Source organism: Miscanthus floridulus, chromosome 6, assembly GCF_019320115.1.
Source record: "Miscanthus floridulus cultivar M001 chromosome 6, ASM1932011v1, whole genome shotgun sequence".
In the NCBI taxonomy this organism is placed as follows: domain Eukaryota; kingdom Viridiplantae; phylum Streptophyta; class Magnoliopsida; order Poales; family Poaceae; genus Miscanthus; species Miscanthus floridulus.
Window position 1 is genome coordinate 145,248,865 of NC_089585.1, and position 15,215 is coordinate 145,264,079.

General features: G+C 49.8%; 2 pseudogenes; both read left to right on the plus strand.

Moving 5' to 3' along the window:
- Positions 1-657: 657 nt before the first annotated feature.
- On the plus strand, positions 658-3,757 carry LOC136460078 (CBL-interacting protein kinase 11-like; annotated as a pseudogene).
- A 169-nt stretch (positions 3,758-3,926) lies between these two features.
- Positions 3,927-7,910, plus strand: LOC136460079 (uncharacterized; annotated as a pseudogene).
- The last annotated feature ends 7,305 nt before the right edge of the window (positions 7,911-15,215 follow it).

A 15,215-nucleotide genomic window follows, 5' to 3' on the forward strand; every position in this document is an offset into this window, starting at 1 on the left:
AGAAACGCGTCCTGTGCGGCGAGAATCAGAAGATCCCGAGGGGTTGTGGTATGAGGGGCCAGCATCCTCTAGACGGCACAGCCGTACAGGAAACCAACCACTAAGAAGATGTTTTTCTAGGGATAGGGACAGGTACAGGAGATATACAATCCTAGTCGTCCGTTCTTTACACCTTATTTAATCTTAGCCACTCATTTATTTGTATGTTCCTGTCCCATCCTCATATCCCAATATCCAAACAGCACCGAATTGTTCCCTAGTCAGTAAAGTACCTGTTTAACATCTGACCAGAAATCATGATTGTCACTACACTACATCTATGTCTATATATCCTAATCAAATTGTTCATATTGGCAGTTTTAAACCTGTAGACTGTTGAGGAAGAAGACTTGGGAATGCTGAAAAATGTGCTTGCAAAACAGCAGGAAATTTTTTTGCGCAAACAAGATTCTACCTCTGTTCAAGCAGATATTGTTGGCTTCTCATGAGCATGGGCTTCATGCTGATACTGTTCTTCTCTTCAATGATTTAAAGCACAGTAGATTGAAGCCCTTTATATTTGTTGGCCATTACCTTGGAGACGACGATTAAAATCTTCTACATTCTTTCATAAGTGGTGTGGTGCTTCATTATACTGTTGTTGCATAGTTTGATACGATGGATGTGAGGAGGACAATTTTGATGGGATGTTATGAAATCGGTAAACAGCTGGGACAAGGAACCTTTGCAAAGGTCTTTTATGCTCGTAATCTTACTACTGTTGGGGTTTAGTCCTACATCGTGTAGCGATGGTGGGGGAGCACAACATATAAGGCGGAAGAAGCCCCCACCTATCAGGCTAGTCTTTTGGGTTGAGTAGGCCCAGAGGCCTTATATGTTGTCAGCTCTGGTGGACCTAAGACCTGTGAGAGTGCAGGCTCGTGGTAACGAGCCGGGCCGGCTGTAAGCCAGCTCCAAGATCGTGAACTCGGTGGTCACCACCGGTTCCAACAATTGGTATCAGAGCCGGTACCCGAGGTCAGAAAAGCTAAACCCGATAAAAAAATCTCGAGCGTCATATATGGCGGGGGTACCCCGATGTGTGACTAAGGGGGAGATTGTTGGGGTTTAGTCCTACATCGTGTAGCGATGGTGGGGGAGCACAACATATAAGGCGGAAGAAGCCCCTACCTATCAGGCTAGTCTTTTGGGTTGAGTAGGTCCAGACAAGGTCATGAAGGTTGGGCTCATGGAGCAGATAAAGAGGTAGATTTCAATAATGAGGTTAGTGAAGCATCCAAATGTTCTTCAGCTTTTTGAGGTTATGGCTAGCAAGAGCAAGATTTATTTTGTTTTGGAGTATGCTAAAGGTGGTGAGCTTTTCAACAAAATTGCTAAGGGGGGAAAGCTCAGTGAGGATGCTGCGAGGAAATATTTCCACCAATTGATCAGTGCTGTTGATTATTGCCACAGTCGAGGTGTCTATCACCGTGATTTGAAGCCCGAAAACCTTCTACTTGATGAGAACGAAAACCTTAAAGTCTCAGATTTTGGTCTGAGTGCTCTAGCTGAGTCCAAGAGGCAAGATGGTCTCCTGCACATGTGGGACTCCAGCTTATGTTGCTCCTGAAGTGCTGAGCAGAAAAGGTTATGATGGTGCAAAGGCAGATATATGGTCTTGTGGAGTAATTCTTTTTGTGCTTGTGGCTGGTTACCTTCCTTTCCATGGCACGAATTTGATAGCGATGTACAGGAAGATTTCCAGAGCCGAGTTTAGATGCCCTCGCATTTTCTCAACTGAGCTGAAGGATCTGCTATATAAAATCCTCGATCCAGATCCAAGCACTAGAATTTCTATCTCGAGGATAAAGAGGAGTGCTTGGTACAGAAAACCGGTTGAAGTACATGCAAAGAAAAATGAGGCCGAAACAAGCGAGAATACTTGTACAGGTCAAGGTACAACTTCTGGCTCAACAGAGTGCAGTACGTCCGAGGGAAATCAAGGGCCATTAAGCCTCCCAAACTTGAATGCATTTGACATCATCTCTCTCTCAACAGGTTTTAATCTTTCTGGGTTTTTTGAGGATAAGTATGGTCGCAGGGAAGAGAGATTTACTACCAGACAGCCTGTAACAACAGTATTTACAAAGCTAAAGGAGCTTTCCAAACGCTTAAAGCTGAAGGTCAAGAAGAAAGAAAATGGGATCTTGAAATTGGCAGCTCCAAAGGAAGGAAAGAAGGGTGTGCTTGAGCTTGATGCAGAGATTTTGGAGGTTGCCCCTTCTTTGCTCTTAGTTGAGTTGAAAAAGACCAATGGGGACACGATGGAGTATCAAAAGCTAGTGAAAGAGGAGATAAGGCCAGCACTGAAGGATATTGTTTGGGTTGGGCAAGATGATCAACACCAGCACTCACAACCACCACAGTCTCTATTTTCACCACCGCAGCCATGCGACCATCATTGCCTCAGCAAGAGGGGCAAGACTTGTTAGAAGCCACATTGCCATCACTACCACTTGACCAGTTGAAATCACCAACTGCCCCAGAGCAAGCAGAGCAGCTGCCACAACAAGAACAGTTGGAACAGTTGCAAACGCCAATTGCTCTAGAGGAACAAAATAACTAGCTCTAACAGCCAGCTGGTAATTCATATGCCCCTCTCAGCCATAGTTCATAGTTCTATTCTGGTTTTTACTCTTTGTTCTGCCTTTTTTATTTCTTCTGGAATTGTAAAGCTGTATGCTTGTATTTACTGCAGAAATGCCATGTATATGTATTTCAGTTTGAAATGATAGAATACATCATACATCCGATGTTAAACCAAAATTTTGGAAAGAATAATATTCATTGACCAGAATAGTATTTTTTCAGCCGGAATAGTATTTTTCTTAAATTTGGCTTGTTCGGTTTATTTTTTCAGCCGGAATAGTATTTTTCTCTCACAACAATTCAGCCGGAACAGTGTTTTTCAGCCAGTTTCAGCCAAAGTTCAGACCAGCGACCAGGGCCTAAAAAGTCTTCATGATTGGTTTCCTGTACTATCACTGCTATGAGCAGATTTATTGCTGTGGGCTTTGGCGTTTTCTGTTATGATCTTATTCTAAGTTTGTCGCTGGAGATTTGGTTCCCTCTCATAGTGCTCTGTATTTCATAGGATTGAGGCCTTGCTAATTGCCATGTGGTTGATTAGTAGGTAGATAATGTGGCGAAAATTCTTCGCACAATCACACGTCGGTTTGCTTACTGCAGATGCCAAAAAAAGAAGAAGAAGAAAAAAAGGTCCTGACAAAAAGAAAGGATTTGCAAGTACAATATCAGTAGTTGAGTGTTGAGTTAGGCTCAACTCGCGTCATTTACCATATTTCTCCTTTCACCTTGCAATCCGAAAGTTTACCCTTCCTGTACCAAATGCATCTATCTGTTCTGTTTTTATTTTGCTTTCTCTGGATTGCTGATATCTGCAAATTAAGCAAATGTGACACATATAGGCATAAAATTTCGTTGTAAATTGCCATTTTTTTTTGTTTTTTATAGAGAAATACGTGTGGATCACGAATAACTTAGGATAACAAAAATGGTTGAGACTTTTTTGAGGGAGATGGAAATTCTTGAGATATTCGTGCTCTGAAATGATTTCGTAACCTCTTCCAAACAGATCGTAGTACACTTGCTGTCCTGCAGAGGAACGTCTCTCCTCCTGGAGACATACAAAGCCATCCAGACATGTTCCCATCAAAGAAGCAGTTAATAGCCAACACTGATTCGCTGTGCTGGTCAAATGAAAAATCTGACTGACCCTTGTTTTGGTGTATTATGTGGGATGACCGGGCAATGATTCAGCTCTGCTTAGATGTGGTCATAGAAGACTTTGCAAGTCTACTGCTCCCAGGTACTATATTCAGTGGCACCATATTCTCTGTTTATAGCTCCGGGTCATTCTAATTCCCTACACATTGTTCTATCTCGTTCAGGAGTGCCCTCCATCTTCCTCGTCCAGCTGGTGTGGAGGCTGAGCTGCATCCGGTCTCTGTTGGCCATATGAGCATAGCTGCAGAAATAGAACAGCCACTTCGGGTAAACTACCATGTGATCTGTGGGGTGCTTTCTAGGATTTTGTTGTGGATTTCTAGATCTGTTTTAGCTGTTGAATTTTTCACCATCATTATGCAAGTATTATCTCCTAGTACTTTTCATGTGCTGCTTGTATATTCTCAAACATATAGCAAACCTTAGTACGTTTTGTTTCTTTCATTTCTGCACTTTGAACCCAGAGTTCAATGTGGGGCATGATTGTTTGGTTGTGCCAGGGTAATGGAAATCTACTTTACATTACAGATTTGTAACCCCCTTCCCCCCGTCAGGCTTAGGGAACTTTGCCTTGTGTCCAAGTAGTAATCTCCTTTTGCGGTCGTGCTGTGCAGGAATCCATGTCCATGGACATCGAAGAGGAACCCCACATTGGAAATGGATCGATCGTTGAGAACCCCGCATCTGACCTGGTGAAATCAGAATCTGACCGAATAAAAACTTTTTACCAGACTGTCCTGTCGGCCATCATGGTGTTCGTCACGGCGGCGCTAGCAAGCTACAAGGACATGAAGACCCTTTACTCGACCACAAGCCACAACAAAGCTCGCCTCAGCAGCCTCCTCGTCGACGAGGGCTTATTCATATTCATGACCTTCTTGTGTGCTGTGGTTCTAATGATGTCTGAGTTCTTCGTGTACCAGTATGGCCGGTGGGGCCGTGTCTGGTGCTGGGTTCTCACCATCCTCGTTGCAGTCACCGGTGGGATGCTAATCGTGGCTGATACAATCCTCCTCATCGTGACGAACCGAAGCAACATTGTTGCTGTCAGTTCTTCGGCCGGTGGTGTTGCTTGTCGGTGCGGCCGGTCAGTGCTGGAGCATGGATGCGGGAGGAACCCAGCTCGGAGCTTGGCAGCAGGTACGACGCGGCCATGAAGGTCACCTTTCACTCTTCAGGGGGGCATCGTCTTTGGCTACCTGAAAACCCCAGGCAGTAAGCAGGTCAAGCGTGACCCGCCCCTGGACCTCGCTGCGTGCTACGCTCCGGCCCAAGCCTTCGGCAACGGGCCTCCGCTTCGCTCCGTCAGAAGCCTGGCCTATATCCTGGAGTGAATTTGGAACAACTCCAACATATGCCACCTCGACGCTCTCCCTGATCGCAATGATGGTGTGCGCCATGCCGCTGGCGCGTCTCCCGGACAACATTTTTTTTCTCGAATACGCAAAAGTGTTGCGTATCATTGCATTAAGAAGGAAAATGTCTGTATCTACAAGAGACCGGCCTAGGACCGGTTGATGAAAGAAACTAAGATTACACTGAAAACTCGGCAGATTACCTCCCCCCCCCCCCCCCCCCCCCCCCCAGCATCGGCCGTTTCTCTCCTTCCATAGTTGCTAGCAGGTCAGCGCAACTAGGGAGTCCATGCCCTTCCTCTGTTGGCCCTGCCAGCTTGTTCGCATGCTCCTCCACCAGGCCAGCAGGGAACCAGCCACCGGTGGCAATGGCCGACCGAGGGTGCGGCAGATGTTGAACCACAACTCTCGTGCGTAAGGGCAATTGCATAGGATGTGGTCGATTGTCTCCGGAGCCTGATCGCAGAGATAGCACTCCTCTTTAGCCTCCAACCCATGCCTTGCGCGTCGATCGTTCGTCCAGTGGCGTCGCTTGAACGCAAGCCATAGGAAGATCTTCACTTTCAGTGGCGCCCATGTCTTCTAGATGGGCGAATGTCCTCAGAACGGAATGGAGCCTGCGTGGAGCATCTTGTAAGCAGACTTGGCGATGTACTTGCCATCGGGCGTCCTCCTCCAAGCCGTCTTGTCCGCCTGATCACTGAACACCATGTTGGCGGTAGCTTCCCAGAGATCCAGGTACTCAGCAATTGCCGCGGAGGTCATGCTTCCCCTGATCCCTTGCGTCCATTGCCTATCTGTGATTCCTTGGCGAACGGTGAGCCTTGATCTTGTTCTCCTTGGGATCAGCTGCACCAAGTTTGGAGCGATGTCCGACGGCGCTGAACCCTGGAGCCACCTGTCGTCCCAGAATAGCATCGCTGTGTCATCACCCAGGATCGTGAACGTGGATGCTCGGAAGAACTCTCTGACCTGCGGTTCTGTGCTGATCGGCAGCTCGCTCCAAGCGCGCGAGTCATCGGTCCTTTGTAGCCATAACCAGCGAGACTGCAGTGCGTAGCCTGGTCAGCCTGAGATCGGTGATCCCGAGTCCTCCCAATTCCGTTGGCCTACAAACCGTGTCCCAGGCCACCATGCATTTTCCACGCACCGAAGTGTCGCCACCAGCCCACAGGAACTTCCTGTAGATGGCGTCTATCTCCTTCCTCGCCCAAGGTGGAGGGCTGTCTGCCATCATCGAATAGATCAGCACGGCTCGGAAAACCGACTTGATCCACACCGGTCTCTCGCTCCTGGCCATAAGCGATCCATGACAGGGTGGGAGCTTCCTTGCTACTGCCTCAACGATTGAATGGACTTCCGCCTTGGTGGCCTTCTTGGTGCTTAGTGGAAGCCCCAAGTAACGGATTGGGAATTCTTTGACTTGGCAACCGAGGATGGTGACGATCTCCTCGAGCGCCTCCTCGCCACCGAAGATATGGGTGATAGAGCACTTGGACAGGTTGGTCATGAGACCTGAGGCTTCCCCAAACACTCGGAGTATCTCCTTTACGGCCCTTGCTTCTTGCGCTGATGGCCTTATGAAAAGGATCACATCATCGGCGTAGAGGCTGCATTGGTACTTGATCTGTTGCAGCTGCATTGGGCGCAAGACTCCGTCTCTGGACGCCTTGGCAAACATCTTATGAAGCACGTCCATGGCGACGATGAAAAGCATCGGAGATAATGAGTCACCTTGGCGCACTCCTCTGAGATTCTTGATCGGTGGCCCAAGGTGACCGTTGAGGCTTATCCTGGATGACCCCGTGGATAGCAGACCGGCGATCCATCTGCACCAGTTCCGGCCGAAGCCCCTTGCTTGCAAGAGTTCCAACAAGAAAGGCCAGGAGAGAGTATCAAATGCCTTTGAGATGTCGAGTTTCAGGAGGAGCATTGGGACCTTCTTCTTCCGAATGAGCACGGAAGCGCGCTGGATGTATTTGAAGTTATCTTGAATAGTCCTGTCACGGATGAAGGCATTTTGGTTTTTGTCAATCAACTCATCTAGCCTTGGTGCAAGCCTCAGCGCCAGGATCTTGGAGACCAATTTTACGAAGCTGTGTATCATTGTAATCGGCCTGAAGTCAGCCGGGCTGGATGCTCCCGCCTTCTTCGGTAGGAGGACGATGATTGCGTTATTTAGCCTGTCCAGACCTCTGTGATCCCCGGAAGAGAAAGCCTGGATCACTGCCACGAGGTCCTCCTGAATGATGGGCCACGCGCTCTTGTAGAACGCGCCCGTGTATCCATCTGGCCCGGTGCTGAAGGTTCTCGTCAGAGTCGTCGAGAGGCTCAGGAGTGCTGTGCTGGCCGCTCTGGCGATGATGGCGCTGGTCGTCTCGGTGGAGTTCCTGGACGGCTTCGTCGTGCTCTCCTTCTTCCCGGACGCCGTCACGATTGTCCTGTACTACGTGGTGAAGCTGTTCTCGGCGTGTCAACCCCGAGAGGAGAGCTCACCGCTGGATTTCACCTTCCGGATCGTTGCCGCCGCGGGGTTCACTCTAATGACTGGACTCTATACGGCTTTCATGGGGACAGATCACTATGGCTTTCATGGTTCTGTCAACCTTGAGCCGTCTGGCAATCCCACTTCACATGCCTGAGGCTGGAGTGGGAGGAGTCATCGAGATCGGCGTTGCTGGTGTCGCTCTCGCTTTTCCCCTGCTGGCGCTTCTGGCTGCCATTCCATTGGTGCTCAAGGTCTTCGTCGACCATTACGTCAATCGTTAGTCTTTGGCTGTTTGGTGGGAACTGGCGCAATTCTTCCTGTGGTAGAGTACATGCTGTAGAGTGCCAGCAGTAACTTTTTTCATTACTGCATTTGGCACTCAGTCCGGATACCCTTCTCTGATACTTTGCCTGTTTCAAATTATAAGTCGTTTTGTTTTTTCTAGGTATATTGATTGCCATGTATCTAAATATATGTACCTAGAAAAGCTAAATGACTTATAATTTGGAACGGAGGAAATAAGTCCTTATTTATTAATGCATTTGGTGCCACAAATATTTATGTTCTTTTCTATGAATTCAATCAAATTTTAAAAAATAATGACTTACGACAACTTTAGGAATTCACTTTTTTTTCATGAGTACGATTGGCTTATTACTTGAACCGCATTCTTTCTATTTTCCCCCCTCTACCTGTTTGTAAGGCTTCCTAATATTGCTTTTTTCTAGTTGGCCGAAAAATTCTTTCTGGTCTGTGGTTACTGAGTTCTTAAGGCTCGTTTTTTGGTTCAAAGGAATTCATAGGAATTTCAAAGGAGACGGATTCCTCCGGAAAAGGGAAACACAAACACGTGATCGTCGCGTGGAGCATGGACGGCGCGATGTGGGCTGGCCCACCCTCTCCCTCTCCCTCTCCCTCTCCCACATGATCATGCCCACGTGCCCGCGCCCACGCCCCACTGGAGAGGAAAGGAAGAAGACGACAGTGGCGTTAGGGTTAGGGTTCCGCCGGGTTATGGAATGAATCTCTGACAGCCTTAGAAGGGGAGGTGTCGGTGCAGAAAATGACCAACACGTAAATATTTGTAGTTTTGCCGTACGTTGTGATCGGATATGGCCTAACACTTAATGACACATGGTTTATACTGGTTCAAGCAACGTGCCCTACGTCCAGTCTGAGTCGGTTTGTGACTTTATTCCTGAGCTCAGGTGCTCGAAGTTTGCTGTGGGGTTACAAACGAAAGAGAGAAAGATGGGGGGTGCAAGAGGTACGGTCGTACTCTGGTCAGAAGGGCCAAGAGTGACGGGAGCTCCGCTATGTGCTAAGTGTTTGAACATCTGTTGTTCGTTGGGATCCTTGATCGTTTGGATCATGTGTATGTTGTTTGAGTTGTCCACTGATCCTCCTGTTGGGAGAGAGCGCATCCCCTTTTATAGATGAAGAGGACAACCTTACAAGCGAGAGAGAGAGAGAGAGTACATATACTACTAAGTCTTGTTGCCCATGCTGTCGGCTACAAGATGATTGTAGGCGCCCATAACACTGTTGATGTTAGACGCATGTGGGAGGTTTTTACCGTGTTCTCCATGTAGAGCAAATGATGGCGCCTACAACACTGTTGATGCCCAGAGGCATGTGGGGTGAGTCTTACCGTGTTTTTCTGGTATGGGAGTTGATGGCACCCATAATACTATAGGGTAAATGTTGACGGCTACAACACTGCTTGGGTTCTGGCATGCCTGGAAGGTTGCAGGGCCCCCTTCTGGCATGTCCTGTCGGTACTGTCCAGCAGGTGTACAGGGTACGGTCCTTGGTTTTGCGGTTGACTTGAGCGTCCTGTTTTACTTGCTCCGCCCGTTTCCTAGTCCTCACTGAGCGGGCGTCCCCGGTCGGTTGGTCCCAGTCGACTCTGACTGCGCCAGTCGGAGAAGAGCTGTAAGCAGGGGTTCGGTGTATCCCCGATCAGAGACGCGGGTCGGAGTCAGAAGCGTTGTTGGCCAGGCCTTCTGGTCGGAGAGGCGGGCCGAAGTCGGAAGCGAGCGTTGTTCCTCCTCGACCAGGCCTTCTGGTCGGAGAGGCAGGCCAGAGTTGGAAGCGAGGCCATTCGGTCGGAGAGGTGGGTGTAGGGTCGAGCTAGCGACTAGAGGGGGGTGAATAGTTGTTTCTAAATCTTAATCGCACCTGCTAACCAAAATAAGTACGGAATTAAATCTATCGATCTAGCCAAGACTATACCCCTCTATCTATGTTCTCTAGCACCTTGCAAAGATCCTAATTAAGCAATTAAGGTGTCGGGCTAACTAGAGCTCACCTAACCAATTCTAGAAGCAAGGTCATACAAACCTATGCCACTAGTACTTCAAGTAATGAGGGAGCTCCTACACATTCTAGTATGCAAAAGCACAAAGCCACCTAGGCTTACTAGCAATGCTCAATAACAAGATAACCAATGCTAAATTAGAGAGCACAAATACTTAGCTACACAAACTAAGCAATGTGACTAACAAGGTTACACAAACCAAATTAGTCATGCAAGGGAGCTACTTCTATGCTACACAAGCAAGAAGGTAACTAGTGAGCTATACAAGCAAACTAATTACAAGAGCAACTACACAAGCACAATATATATAAAAATAATTACAAGCTTGTGTAACGAGGATGCAAACCAACAAGAATACAAGGATGACACGATGATTTTTATGTCGAGGTTCACGTGCTTGCCAACACGCTAGTCTCCGTTGAGACAAGCTCCAAGGTTGCCGCCGGTCCTCTTGCTAGTGGTGACCCACAAGTCACACTCTCCCACGTGGAGTGCTTACCACAAGCTCTAGCACTTGACCCGGCCGGACCACTTGTCGCCGTTTGCGTCTCGCTTTACTAGAGTTGCTCTTCGCGGCTTTCGCGGGGCGAGCACAATGCCCCTCACAAAGCTCTTCTCCGGAGCACCGCACAAGCTTCTTGCAGGCTTCGACGGAGACCACCACCAAGCCGTCTAGGAGGTGGCAACCTCTAAGAGTAACAAGCACCACCGGCTTGTAACTCGATCACCTAGTGCCACTCGATGCAACCTCACGATGCAATCACACTAGAATCGCTCTCTCACATAATTGAATGATCACTATCAAGCATATATGAGATGGAGGGCTCCCAAGCACTCACAAGCATGGATACAAAGTCCCCCAAGGTGCTCAGCCCAAGCCATGGCCGAGACCACCTTCTATTTATAGCTCCATGGGCTAAACTAGTCGTTACCCCTTTACTGAGCAAATTTTGGGACGACCGGACGCTCCGGTCAGATCGACCGGACGCACTCTGCCAGCGTCTGGTCGCTCTACGCCATCCATGTGTCACTCTGCGTTCAACCAGAGAGCTCCCCGAGCCTCTATTTTGCGACCGAACGCGTCCGGTCCACCATGACCGAACGTAGACCAACGTCCGGTCGCTCTATGCCTATGCGCCTAACTATAGCGCCACCTACGTCACCATACATCAGCACTGACCGGACGCAGACCCTGAGCGTCCGGTCACTCTTCGTGCCAGCGTCCGGTCACAAGACCGAGATCACGCGCTCACTGCTGCCACTGATCGGACACGTCGGTCCTGCCGAGGCCAGCGTCCGATTAGTTCTGTGAAACCCTATCTTTTCTGTATAGGGCGCCGGTGGCACCGTTGGACTATCCGTACTCTATGGGCAGACACTCCGCCAGTGAAGTTTTGAACCCTTCTCGCCTCCATTTCATCGCCGAGTTGATCCACATCAACTTCAACTTCATCTCCTTTATAAATATGCCAACACCACCAAGTGTGCACCACCATGTGTATGTGTGTTAGTATTTTCACAATCATTTTCTAAAGGATTAGCCACTCAACTTGCCACGCCACTCAATCCTAGCAATGATGCAAAGTTAGATCACTCGAGTGGCACTAGATGACCGATATGTAAACAAGTTTGCCCCTCTTAATAGTACGGTCATCTATCCTAAATTCGGTCATAAACTTCTCTACACACCTATGACCGGTTAAATGAAATGCCCTAGGTTATACCTTTGCCTTGCGCATTCCATTCCATCTCCTCCAATGTTGATGCAACACATGCACGAACATGATCAACAATGATATGATTCACTTCATATCATCACATGATCATATTGGTTCATCAATCTTGACTTTACTTGCTTTTCACCGTTGCCTTCGTCCATTGGAGCCAAGTCTTGCTTAAGCTTCACCGCCACGCGGTCCATCGCTCCAAAGCCTCTAACTTGCCCTTCATGCTTGCAACCAGTCCATCAAGCTAAGTCATGTCTTGATCTTCTCCACCTTGATCATATGACTCAATGTCATGTCTCATTTGCAATGAGCTCCTTCGTCATCACATGTGTGAGCTTTGCAACATCTCCACGCCATTTTCACCTTCATGGCATATGTTGCTCACACACATATACCTATGGACTAATCACCTGTGTATCTCATATAAACACAATTAGTCCACCTAGGTTGTGATTCAATTATCAAAACTACACAAGGGCCTTTTAGCGGGCTAGAGTCAGAAGCGGGCGCCATTCCTCTTTGGCCAGACCTTCTGGTCAGAGATTGGATCGCCCTTCTGGCCTATCATTAGGTTTTTGGGCCAACCCAAGAGTTGCATGTCATTGGCAACATTATCTATTGGGTCGAGCCTTTGTTGGGAAGCTAGTCCATGAGGGACCCTAGGTTTATGAACCCGACAGGAGCCCTTGGGCGATTCGGGTAGAATCATCTAGGGGATTTTTTGTCTTGACGGTGGGTGCACGCGAGCACACCCGTGGGTGTAGCCTCCGGGTGATTTAGGTAGAATCACCTACGGGTATTTGTAAGCGGGCGTGTGTGTGTGCACCTTGGTGGGCGTAGCTTCTTCTTTCCAGTTTCTGACCCTTCATTTCTAGGAGCATGGTTCCAGGTGTTTGGTCGTGGCTAAGGGACAGCCGAGGGATTGGGTGAGGCGGACTAATGGACCTAGGTGTCCGGCGTAGCCGATGGATCAGGTGAGATGAAGTCACGGATCTAGGCGTCGGACGAGCCGAGGGATCGAGCAAGCCAAAGGCACGGATCTAGGCGCTAGGTGCAATGAGGGATCAGGCAAGCTAGAGTCATGGATCCAGGCGTCGGACGTGTCGAGGCGTTTGGATGCAGGCGCTATGCGCAACGAGGGATCAGGCAAGCCGGAGTCATGGATCCAGGCGTCGGACGTGCTGAGGCGTTTGGACATGCCGAGGGATCGGGCGAGTCAGAGTCGCGGATCCAGGCGTAGGACGCACCGAGGCATTTGGATGCAGGCACTGTGCGCAACAAGGGATCGGGTGAGCTAGAGTCACAGATCCAGGCGTCGGACGTGCCAAGGCGTTTGGATGCAGGCGCTATGCGCAAAAAGGGATCGGGCGAGCCGGAGTCACGGATCCAAGCGTTGGACGTGCTGAGGCATTTGGACGTGTCGAGGGATCGGGAGAGCTAGAGTCACGGATACAGGCATCGGACGTGCCAAGGTGTTTGGATGCAGGCGCTGTGTGCAACGAGGGATCGAGCGAGTCAGAGTTGCAGATCCAGGCGTCAGGCGTACCGAGGGATCGGGCGAGTCGGAGTCGCGGATCTAGGCGTCGGATGCGTCGTAGGATCAGGTGAGTCAGAGTCGCGGACCTAGGTGCAGCCATGGTGTTGGGCGTCTTGAGCCCCTAAGCCCCAATGGGCTCGGTAGGGGTCAGTTTGAGTTTTTGTGCATTACCCCGTCCGTGGTTTCTCACAACCGGAGGGGCTGAGCTAATGTCGCTTGCCTCGATGGCTCAAGTGACGCGCTTGATGAGCTCGCTAATGGGCATGTTTGAGTGAAATCTAGGTCCGACGTTTGTGACGAGGTCGGCATAGCCCTCATGTGGCATTTCACTGCTCCTTTACCCGTGTCCTGGTAGATGCCTGGGTCGTTCCGGAGACCGACCCGGGTGGCCCGCTGGCCTCCCCTCGATAGAGATTCTATGGACATGGCTCTAGGTTAGGATCAAACGAGAAGGTTGAGATGACCCTGTCTGCCTTAGGGCAGACTGGGTGAGGACCGCTCGAGGCTCATCTATGTTTTCTCCCCTGGCTCTGTTTGACGTGAGGCGGCCTCGAGCCCTTCGTGGGCCGGCCTTTGAACCTCGATCAGTCGTTGCTCATGTTGAATGAGGCAACTGCCGCTTTGTGATGCAACACAGAGCATTATGATACATTTAACTGCATATGCGATGCCTTGGATGTATGGAATTAATGAATGCATGCATAGATGAATGTGTGAATGCATTGCATGAATGTATGAATGACAACAGATGAATGAATGATCATATAAAGAAATAGTGAGGGTTGGTAATGTTACCTTGATGACTCGAGTGATGGGGTTTGAGGAGCTCCTATCGGATATATCCGACCAGGATCCACGCTCATCATTCGTGATGGAGTCGGCATGGCCCACATGGGGCATCCCTCTGCTCCTTACCTGTCTCTCGGTGTTCGCCTGAGCCATCTAATCGATTCAGGAAGCCCGTTGGTCTCTCCTGGGCAGAGATCCCATCATTGGGCCTTTCCATGTTCCGCTTGGGAAGGCGGAGAGCCACCTGCGTGTAGTTGCGCCTTGTTTCTCGCGCCCGGTGTGCGGTAGTGGTGGGCCATACCTAGGCCACATCTCGGCTAACTAGGTGCCGTTTCATCGGGCAGGGTGCGTCCCATCAGTTAGGGCGCGTCCTGTCGTTTCCCATCCGCATTGAATGGGGGAAGGGAGAGGGTTTTTCACCCCAATCCCTTGTGTTTCCCCAACTGTTGCACCACCTCTTTAAATAGGGGAAGGGAGAGGGTTTTTGTCTTGTTCCTTCGCCTATTCCCCATATGCTGCCTCTCCTCCTTCTTCCTTCTTGTCGAGAGCGTTCGTGCGCCATGGTGTTTCCTAGAAAAAGAAAGGGGAGAGCAAGGGAGAGGAGAAAGCTCATAGATCCATTTGTGAATCTAGAGCACAATGTCGAGCTGGAGGTCATCCATTGTGAGGGAGTCGGTGCTAGCCGCCTTCACCGAGAAGGGGTTACTGCCGCCGAAGGAGGTGGCGCACTGGAGGGCTCCTGCGGGGGAGGATTTCCCACAACCTCAGGACAACGAGGTTGTCTCCTTCCTCGCCTTCCATGAGCACGACTTAGGATACCCCACACACTGGTTCCTACGTGGGCTCCTCAATGAGTGGGGCCTGGAGCTACAGCACCTCAATCCGACTGGGGTGCTACACATCGTCGGATTCGTCCCCGTGTGCGAGGCCTTCCTTGGGATGGAGTCGCACGTGGATTTCTTTCGGTGGATGTTCTCTGGGCAAGCATTGTTGGAGGGGAAGTCGCTCAGGGTTGCACCGGTGGGGGGCTTCGCACTGCAGAAGAAATCGAGCGCGTCGGGCTCTTGCCCCACGTACACCCCCTGCGATTCCAATCAGGGGTGGCATGGAAAATGGTTCTACATTAGGAACTCGGTGGAGGCATCGTTCCTACCTATCACTGGCAGGAGGTCGGAGAGGCAGGACAGTTGGTCGTGGGGCCCTTCTAGTCGGG